Raw genomic sequence first — 11,739 nt, 5'->3', positions numbered from 1 at the left:
CTTGCCAGATAGCCAAGGGACACACGAGTGGGAGAGTGGATGTGTCAGGGTCTCCAACTTTTGAATTGTTGTACTGTGGACATGCATCGCTTTCTATACTGAGCCTGGCCTGACCACCCCTGCCGCATGCAGGCACACTCTGATATTTTAAACTTACTTATTGTGTCTTAATATTTTCTGTCAAGTGAAAGAACAGAATAGCTAGACAAAAGATGTAGATGGTTTTATAAGTCAATGTGTTTTTGTTGGCTGTGTCATATTTAAACATAGATTAAATTTATTATGGGAGCTATCTTGAAAGCAGCCCTTTGTACCTATTTTGCTGTCAGAGGGGTTTGGTTAATACATCTTCTAATACATAATACAATCTCTGATACATAAAGGAATTTCCTTATCTTACATTTGAAATGCAGAAAATATTAAGCCAGTCTTTATATTAATCAGTTCTCAGTGTGTATTTACTGCAACAGATTTATAATCCATTATCATAATTTCCTCTAAGCAACTATTCTTGGGCACTGTATACCCTTGAAGTTTAAATTCTGAGCCAAAAGAAAGACACTAGGTCTGCTGGTTTATTCATTCATTCATTCAGAAACTGTCTATTTGTTGAGGAACTTCTGGGTGTGGGAAGCGTTGGGATTGCTGACTGGGATAGGACATAGACCCTATCCAATAGAGTCATGGTCTTAGTGCCAATAAGTGTGTTGTTGTGAGGACTGACAGTATTTGCCTCAAAAGAGTCATTGGAAGAGTCAATGAGTCAATTCATATCAACAGTTGAGAAGAAAGCCATGTAGGGAGTGCTTGATAAATGTTACTACTATTATCAATCTTGAAGGGCAAAAAAGGCTTAGTAGTTAAAGTACGAACTGGACTGTCTAGGTTGAAATCCTGACTACTATTTACTCATTGTGTAACTGGGATGAAACACATCTCTGGGCCTTAGTTTCTTCATCTATATGGTAGAGATAGTAATAATACCTAGCTCATAGAATTGTTTTTTAAAAAATTATGGTCGACATTCAATATTGTTGTAGTTTCAGGTGAATAGCACAGTGATTAGACATTTATATACCTTATGAAGTAATCCCTTTGATAAATCTAGAACCCCCCCTGAAAAATACATAGTTATAGTATTATTGACTATATGTCCCTATGTTGTACTTTATATCCCTGTGAGTATTTTCAAACTGCCAATTTGTATTTCTTAATCCCTTCACCTTTTTCACCCAGCCTTCTTCTCCCACTCACGTCTGGCAACCATCAGTTTGTTTTCTGTGTCTGAATTTGTTTCTGTTTTATTCATTCCTTTCTTTTATTTTTTTAGATTCTACACATAAGTAAAATCATATGGTATTTGTCTTTCTGTCTGACTTATTTGACTTAGCATAATACCCTTTAGGTCCATCCATGTAATTACAAATGGTAGGATTTCATTCTTTTAAAATTAATATTCCATTGTTTATATGTACCCCATCTTCTTTATCTAGTTGTCAATCAATGGATACTTGGGTCTTATTTTCTTATCTATTCAGACACCCTGTGTCTTTTGATTGGTGCATTTAATTAACTTACATTTAAAGTGATTATTGATAAGCATGTAGTTATTATCACTTTATTCATATATTTTTTTCTTTAAGAAGTCCCTTTAACATTTCTTATAATGTCACTTTGGTGGTGATGAACTCCTCCAGCTTTCCCTTGTTCGAGAGTAGAGTTTTTGAGGATTAAATGAACCTGCCTCATAAGGTATTTAGGTAAAGTGCTTAAAACAATGCCCAGCTGCATAAAAAAGAAGTACATATAGACTACTGTGGAGGCACAGAGGAAGAAGGAGCAGGCTAGCTGCTTGGAGTAGGGTAGGAGAGGAACCCAAAGGTCTCAATGAAGGTATTACTTAGAATCCCTGTCACAGGAAGACTAGGATTGTCCAGGAGGAGGGAGCAGGTGAAAAATGAAAATGAATGGTGTGTTGAGGAATGGTGACTAGCTATGCATGTCTGCAATTTAAGGTGGCTGCACGTGGGACTGTAGTCTGGGCGATAAGGCTGGAGAAGCAGGCAGAGCTCAACTCCCTAGCAACCTCACTAACTCTAGCTGTAGTGGTCATCCAAGCTTTTTCCCACTTCTATATCTTTGCACTTGATGCCTATACCTCTTCCCATGGTGACTTGTATCTTATGCTTTAGACAGTGTAAACATTACCTTCTCAGAAAGGCTTTCTTTGACATCATCCACCCCTGCTCCAGGACTCAATCACAGCACCCTAGTTATTTCTTTCATAACAGTTTCATGCTCATCCAGTCCATAATTACAGGCCTTGTCTCTCTGGTTTATCACCATACCTTCATACTTAGGCAGGTAGTGTAGAACCTTGCGCGTAATCAGCACTTAGTAAACATTTGTTGAAAGAATGAATGACTAATGAAGGATTGTCTTTGCTCTGCTAAGGACTTTAGATTCTTCCTATAGGTGTTCTACATGGGAACGACATGATTAGATTTCTGTTGTAGAATGATAACTCGGTGACATCATAACAGGTGAGTAGAAGAGGGATAAGTTTAGAGACTGGCACCTCAGAGATGGTGGCAGTTGTCTAAGCAGGATATGATCAACATCTATATGTGACCAAGTCAACAAAGTCCAACATCCCTAAAGAAAGCCAGAGGAAAGAACTGATAAAATCAAATAAAGACAGAGCTTTGTTTATTTATATTTCATCCTTGTTTCAGAAAATACCCAAGACAACTAACCTAAATGTGTATAATATGACAAATAAAATAAAAAGACAAGTAAAATAAAAGAAAGATAAGTGGATGGGGAACTTATAACAAAAGGAGAGGAAAAAGAGAAAGTTATGAGTGAGATTAGTATTTAAAATGCTAGCTTTGGAGTCTGTCCTTTTGCTAAAGGTGGGCTATAGATTTACTGTTTTGCTGTTTCAGTTTGCTTTTCCCAGCTAGCACGGAGTCACAATCAATTACACAATTAAAAAAAAATTGTAGTATATCCATACAATGGAATACTACTCAGCAATACAAAGAAATGAACTATCGATACACATAACAATATAGATGAATCTCAAAATAGTTATGCAGAGTGAAAGAAGCCAGACAAATATGGGTACAAACTATATGATTCCATTCTAAATAAAGCTCTAGAAAATCCAAACTAATCTACTGAGAAAGCATATCAGTGGTCACTTGGGGACAGAGGCAAGGAGAGGGAATGAGGTGGGATGGATTACAAAAGGTAGGAGAAACTTTGAGGGGTGAGGGAAATGTTTATTATCTTGTATTTTGGTGATAGCTTCATGATAAGCATATACTTTAAATATGTGCAAGTTGTGCATCATTTATACCTCAATAAAGCCGTAAAAAAGTTAAATTAGACAAACATTTGGCAAAGCGATCCTTGATATATAGTTCAGGTAAATCCTTGATGAACATGAAGTAACTCAAAGCAAAAGTAAACTGATTTCAACAATAAAAATGTTTTTAAATTTGAGTCTCATTTTATAAAATATGAAGACATATTTATCAAGTTTGAGATTTCTTAAATTATGTTAATGTATTGGACATTAGTGTCACTCTAATAGATCCCCAATGTTTGAATTTATTTGAACCCAAATGGAAGCTAAAGACAAAATTCCTTAATTACTTTGGAATTAAGTGCTGCCCTTTAAATCCAAATAGATTTGTTGTCAGAGGGTATATCAGAAAACATTAATAGTAATGAATTTGTGATGGCCAAGGATCACCCTAAGTAATGAATGAATGCCTCAAGCAGGATACGCATCTTTTTTATGTTTTCCTAATCTTGTCAGAGATATAAAATACACTCTCTTTTGTTTTACGAGAATCCAATCCAGTTTGTCCAAATATGCTATCCTGTGTTGAGAGGGAGAACCTCCCAAGTGCAGATTTAATGATCACTTTGGCAAGTATTCCAGAGCTTATCTCTAGGGTTAGTATAGCACATATGTGTGTGTGTGTGTGTGTGTATACATATATATATGATAACTTTATACAATTCTGAAGTAGAAAAGAGTGTGTGTGTGTGTGTGTGTGTGTGTGTGTGTGTGTATTTTATCTTAAGGAATGGAAAATACTAAAAGTAGGAATCTGAGTGTGCAGAACTGCTTACCATAAGCTTAAAATAATTGTAATTCTGTTGATTGTTGTGTGAGTATTTATGCATTGTATCCCTTAATCTTCCCAACAAAATAACATCTCAAAGTAAATAATGTAATTATGCCCATTTTATAAATACTTGGAAAAAAACTAGATAAGTGGTCTACAGTCACAGTTAAGAAATGGCAGAGGTGAGATTTCAATTCAGATTTTCCCGACTTCAAAGCCCAAAGTCTTAATCCCTATGCTGGTCATCTTTATGGTTACTAGAAATAGGCTTCAAATTTGGCACTAAGCTACATAAGTGGCAAAAGCAAAAGAAAACATGATTAGACTTATATCACACTGTTCCTAAGATACAGAGAAGTTGATTATTCAAGAGAAGCAGAACTCTTTCTAAGAGAAATACCTTGTATGGGTTCTTCCCAAGAATGTTCTCTGTGATGAATGGATAAAGCCCTCCATTGCATCCCTGCAGTGGAGAGAATTTTACTACAATCGGATGAATAAGTTCTGGTGGTCAATGTAGGGTATGGTGACTATAGTTAACAAGTCTGTCTGTATACTTGAAAGTTGCTAGGAGAGTAGATCTTAAATGTTCTCACCACACAGACACATAAAAAAGCCACTATGTATTGGATTTCATTAACCAATGTCACCATAAAAAATAAATCAATAAATTAAAATAATAAAAATAAAGTGCAAAAAAAAAGGCTACTATGATGGACATGTTAAATAACCTTATCGTGTTAATCATTTACACACACACAGACACATATAAAGTCATTTCGTACACCTTACACTTACATAGTGTAATTTGTCATTTATATCTCAAAGCTGCAAAAAAAAAAAATGAATTTTACTACAGCTATTTCCTTGGCCCTTGATATAGACTGTGCCCAGTTGTTCTATGAGAATCCAACTCAGTTTGTCCAAAATCTCAGATGATGTGGCTTGGAATAAGAGTAAAAATGTCTAGATTAGATGGGCCACATACTCATCATCAACGGTCAATCCATTATTAATACTACGTTTCAAAAAAGTCTTTGTTAAGTGTGAATCAGCAATGAGTTGCTCCAGGAATAAAGCCAAATGCCATAGTTATTTAAGATTGTCCTCAATTGTACCCCACACAAATATCTCACTTAACCAGTCATCTGTGTCACAAGCACAGAGCAGAGTTGAATAACTTGGGACCTGTCCCAAAGTAGCTCGTCATCCAGTTAAATTGGAAACACGTAAGTAAATAACTTCAATACCACATGAGAAACATTTTAACACTTAAGTAAATAACTTCAATACCACATGAGAAACATTTATAAAAACGATGGTGGCATAAAAGTCATGCTTAGCTCCAGCTGGTAGGGATGGGTGAAGTTTTACCTGGGCAGACCTGTGATTTGGGTTCACCAGGATGCCAAAGTAAGGTTCAAACCTCTTATCTTAGAGACACAGTTCCATGCAGGCTAATATCCATACGAGTAGACATGGCTTTGAGGTCTCACTGTTTATTGGGAGATGTCCCCCAACTCACCATTGTTGGATTCTGTAGCCATGTAGAAGATAATTTTTCTGATGTCTTTTCTGCATTCAGGCCTCCTAGCCCCAAGCAAAGCAATGCAATCTAGAGTGAGCATGTTTCATTGCTAAAGAATCTGGGAAGTCAAATTACATCACTCACCACCTGTCATTCTCTTACTTCTTATTACACCCAGAATAAAATTCAGATCCCTTACCATGGCCTACAAGCTCAGCATGGTCAACATATGCCTCCCTTTCAACTTCAATCCCCTCCACTTTCCCTTAGCCACTTTCATTCTGCCATGACAATATTCCATCTATCTTGTTGGAGAAGGTCATCAAGAGGATGTGACCTCTGGTTGACCCTTGAGCTAAACCAGAGCAATCCGAGGCTTCTTATCCTTCTCCTATCCTTGGAATGTATGTTCCTTCTACTGTTCCCCCACTAAAAGCCATTTCAAGGATGCAGCCTTGAGAGAGTAAGGTGTTGTTGAGACCATCTGAACTGAATACGTGACTGAACACAGTTAAGGCCTCTATAAACTTTTAAGACTCTGGCAGACAGGTGCAGAGGTCTACATGTCTTGCAGCCACCCAAGGCAAGCCACATGTGTAAGTCCTCTTGCTTACTAAAACTGCCACCTACCAATGGTCTACCTCTTTTTTGGTCATACCCTGCCCTCTGTGTTCAGGGACCAGTTTTGAATTTTACCCAAGGAACCTCCAAAGTTTTGAACCAATACATCTTCCAGACATGCCAACCTCATGCTTTTCTCAGGACTTGTGCGATTCCTCTGCTTGACTGTTCTTCCCTTTTTCTCATCATTCCAGTTTCATCTCAGGGGTCCCTTCCTTAGAGAGGCCACTTTTGACTATCCTGTCAAGTACTGCATTATCCTTTTCTTGCCTTCAGAGCACTTATCAATACCTGATATTATTCAATTTATTCATATTTTTACCTCCTGTACATTGGAAGTCCCAGAAGGTTAGAGACTCTATTTTATCCGTGGCTGCAATGCCTAGCAAAGAATAGGTGCTCAGTGAGCATCTGCTGGCTGTCTGACATAACTCCCAGACCCAGGAACCGGAAGTGTTTTTTCAGCAAAGGGTCAATCTCAGGGTTCCAGCAGAGGGCGCTGTGGCAAGGAGAATGTGGAGTCTCCTGACTATGCATGGCGGAGACCTCCAACATGCAAATATTCTCCCTCAAACACCAGAGGACATCATCCCAAGCCGGCGATGCTGTTAGTGCTGAGGGTCAGTCCCTTACTTCAAGGAGAAACATCTGGCTCTGGCTCCATCAGCCGCAGCTTTTATTTGGCTCATTAGGAGTCTTTGCCCAGCATGCTACCCATCCACTATACCCCAACCCCATACATCACAGAACAAAAAGAAAAGTGTACAAATAAGATGGATATTTGAGGGCATGACGGTGAGCAGAAGGACTTAAAGTACTCTGTCCAGAGTACCGATTGCATAAAAGGCCTTGGTATTTGAATGGATTAATATAGGATAGAGAAGCAGAGTCTGACAGAAAGCTGGATCACCAAGGGGGAAGAGTGCAGGTTCAGGCCCCAGAATGGTTCCAGAGAAACTCCAGGCATAAGAAACAAGGTGTTTCCAGAGGAAAAGGAAACTCTGACCTGTTTTGAGTTTTTTTTTTTTTTAATAACAAAACCAAACATTCATTACTAGATATCTATTGAGGTGAAGGTTGAAAACAAACAGTAATGGCCACTAAACCATACTTAGCAGCTCCTAAACAGACTGGAATAAGAATAAGAAAAAATATATTAATCTTCCCAAATGGAAAAACATACTGTTTTCAAACAGCAGTACTCAATACTGTTAAGATGGCAGTTCTCCCCAAAGTGATCTGTAGATTGGATGCAATCACTATTAAAATCCCAATGGACTTTTTTTTTTTAAAGCTATTCTTTGAAACTAAATGAACAAAATTGGACTACTGATCTGATTTCGAACTTTTATAAATACACAATAATCAAACAGCGTGGTGCTAGAATAAGGATAGACGTATAGATCAACATAATAAAATAAATAGTCCAGAAATAGAACTCATTTATTAACTACTGATTTTCACCAAAAGTACCAGGGAAATTCAATGGGGGAAGGATAGTCTTAAATGAATGGTGTTTGAGCAATTGGATATCCATATACAAAATAAAGTAATAAACTTAGGCCTTTGCCTCACACCATATACAGAAATTAACTGAAAATAGATCATAAACTAAATATAATGCAAACTATAAATATTGTAAAAGAAAACATAAAAGAACATTTTTGTGTCCTTGGATTAGGCAGAGACTTCTTAATTATGACACCATAAATGTAATCCATAAAATAAAATATTGATAAATTGAAATTAATTAAAATCAATCTGCTCAAACCTTCATAAAGAAATATAAGGAGTGACATTGACAAATAGGACTCTGAAATCATTAGGTGCTTAAATGTTATTCTCCCTGAGAAATCTTTAAAGATTATAAGTAGTTTGATGGAGTTTTTATTATAATGGATAAGCACTAGCCAAATATTTCTAAGACTTTAAACAGTTGTGGCTACACGTACCAACTCAGAGATCTCGCCTGGGATTTTTCAAAAGCCTCTGGATCATTTGTCTGGTCTTGATTCTTTCATTCAACATATTCGTTAAGGTGCCTTCTGTGTTCCAGGCACAAAGCAAGGCCCTGAGGACATAACAGTAAACAAGACAGAGTTCCTGGTTCGCAGAGCTTATTTTCTAGTAGGGAGGCAGGCAAAGACAACAACCAACTTTAACATGTTAGGTAGTGATGAGAGTTCTGGAGAAAACTAAAGCAAAGCTTAGAGAGCTATATTGCAGCTATTTTAGATAGAATGATTGCCTCTCTGAAAAAGTGATTGAGCAAAGACCTGCTTAAAGTGAGGGAGCCTGTCATGCAAATATGGGATAGGGTGTGGAGGCAGATTCCAGTAAAAACACAACTAGGAGAAAGCTTGGGAGCTCAAGGCATGTGAAGGATGATGTGACTGGAGCATACAGAGGGATAGGGAATAATGGGAGATGAACTGGGGCTGGGGAGAAGTACGGTTCATGGGTGGATTGGTTATAGGTGATAATAAAGAGTTTGGATTCTATTCCAATTTTGATGGAAAGCTCCCTCGGGGCCATGAACAGTACCTAGCACAGACATATAATTTATTCCAAATCGATCTATAGATTTAATACATCTGCAATCAAAAATTTAACAGGATTTTATGGGGAACTTGAAAAGCAAATCTAAAATTTATATAGAAGTACAAAGGGCCAAGAACAGTCAAGACACTTCTGGAAAAAAAAAAAAAAACAAGATATCAAGCTTTTATTACATTATTACAAAATTGTAGTAATTAAGACAATGTGGTTAGCCTGGGATTAATGAAACATAATAGAGAGCTCAGAGAAAGAGCCATGTGTACATAAAAACCTAATATACAAAGAATGGGGAAAGGAGGGTCTATGGTTCTAGGACAATTGGAAAAATGAAAATAGATTCCTAGCGTACATCACACCCAAAACTAGATTCTGGGTGGAATTGTGAAAGACAAAACTTTGTACTTTTTAGAAGGAAATAAAGGCAAATATTTTTATGACTAAGGTAAAGAGGTTTGGTAAATCTTTCGTGAATTCAACTACATTAAAATCAGAGACTTTTGTTCATCAACCTACCCAAAAAAGACAGTGAAAAGACTTGCCATAAAATTGGAGAATATACTTGCAGTACTTAATTCACAAGGATCAGTATCTAGAATTGGGTAGTTCAATAGAGCATTCTGCAATGATATATTCTATATTTGCACTATCCAATAGACACTAGCAACACATAGCTATTGAGCACTTGAAATATGGCTAGTGAGACCGAGTAATTGAATTATAAATTGTATTTAATTTTAATTATAGTCACATGTGACTAGTGGTTATATTGGAAAGCACAGACCTACAATATATAAAGAACATAAAAGAGGAAATAAGGAGAGAATGAACCAGATTAGTAATCAGGAATATACAAATTAAAACCATGATGAGATACCATTTTACAGTCTCCAGATACACAAGACTTAAAAAGTCAGACAATATCAATTGAACAATTGATGTGGAGCAATAGGAACTCTCAACCTCTTGCTGGTAAGATGATGAACTGTTACAACCCCTTTGGAAAACAAAACTGAACACATGCATATCCTAGATCCAGCAATCTCTTTTCTATTATAGAAGAAACACTGTCCTAAATCTGGCATGTGAGTGATGTAATTCACATCCTTTTCTGGGAAGCTAGTAGCATTGCTAATAAAATATTTAAGCAATTTTATGATAGACTGTAATCATGTTAAGATCTCTTCTGCGATTAGATACCCATCTACTAAGTTGGCTGTCAGCTATTAGTCAAGAGTCTAAAGATCTTTAGACATTTTTTGGTATACAGTCTAAGAATGAGGTTGTGATTTATGATAAGAAATTTGTCTTTGTCCCCATTCCTGTTACAGTGCTCTTAAAACCCTTGGAATTTTCTAAGTGATCAGACTGATAAAGATGTCTTGTTATTCATAACAAGCCCTTTTTAACCATAAGCCAGAGTTTATGTTAATAAGGTGACCTAAGGAAAGTCCCTAAGTTTGTGGACTGATTGCCATGGGAACCAACTGTATGATTAGAAGTTTGGAAATTTCAGCTCTTCTCTCCAATCTCTGGGGAAGGGAGAGGGGGTTGAGGTTGAATTAATACTCAGTGATCAATAATTTCATCACTCATGTCTATGTAAAGAAGCCTCCATAAAAATCCCTAAAGTTTGGAGTTCAGAGAGCTTCTAGCTGGTGAACATGTGGTGGTGGGAGAGTGGCTAGGAGAGTGGGATGTCCAGAGAGGACATGGAAGTTCTGCATCCCTTCCCACATACCTTGCCCTATGTGTCTCTTCCATCTGGCTGTTCCTGACTTATATCCTTTGTAGTAAGCCTGTAATCTAGTAAGTAAACTGTTTTTTTTTCTGAGTTCTGTGAATCAATTCAAGAAATTAATCAAACCCCAGGAGCAGTTGTGAGAACTTTTGATTTACAGCCAAGTCAGTCAGAAGCATTGGTCTTGGACTTGTGATTGGCATCTGAAGGTTAGGGGTACAGTCTTGTGGAATTGTGTGATTCGATGTTAACTCCAGGTAGATGGTATTCAGAATTGAGTTAAGTTATAGGACACTCAGCCGATGTCGAAGAATTCTCTGGTGTGGGAAAACCCCACAAACATCTGGTGTTACAAATAAAGAGTAGAGGAGAAACGTGGAAGAGTTTTTTCCTTTAAATTACCTTATCAGTTTTCCCCCTTTAGTGTTTCTACCAAGAGAGCAATCTTTGGCCTGGTTTGTCATAGGCCTTTGTTCATACAGTAAGACTATAATAAAACTTTGGTATGTATTCATAACTAATTGTCTGAAAAGACTTACATTTATATCATAGAGAATTCCTTGCACATGTACACCAGGAGACACAAGCAAGAATGTTTATATTAGCATTGTTCATAGTAGCAAAAACTGTAAACATATATAGCTATCAACAGTGAAATGGACATTGTAGAATGTTCCTACTGTGAAATACTATGCAGTCATCAACTCCAACCGTATCAACATGAATGAATTACAAATGAATAGTCTCATAAGAATGCATTCAGTATTATCTCATTTATGGAGAGTTCAAAAAAATATAAGACTTAAATAACATGATTTAAGCATACACATATGTGTTGTAAGGATTAGCACAGAAGTCAGAATGGTGATTATTTCTTAGGGGGCAGGGAGGGGCGTGTTAGATAACATCAGAGGAATTGATAATGCTCCATTCCTTAACCTAGTTGGATACCTTTTTTATTATTATTTGAACTCTACCTATATACTTTGTACATTAGTTAGTAGCTTAAAAAATCACTTGCTGCTGTGAGAATAGACTGGAAGGAAGGGGAAGTGAAAGCAGAGAGCTCATTTGGGGGCTTTTGTATAGCTGCAGCTCTGGTGCTCAATGAATGTGAGAAGTTTAGAGCAACCAAGGGCATTGCCCTT

The sequence above is a fragment of the Rousettus aegyptiacus genome, unplaced genomic scaffold, assembly GCF_014176215.1.
Source record: "Rousettus aegyptiacus isolate mRouAeg1 unplaced genomic scaffold, mRouAeg1.p scaffold_m13_p_6, whole genome shotgun sequence".
In the NCBI taxonomy this organism is placed as follows: Eukaryota; Metazoa; Chordata; class Mammalia; order Chiroptera; family Pteropodidae; genus Rousettus; species Rousettus aegyptiacus.
Note: the sequence above shows the minus strand (reverse complement) of the source record.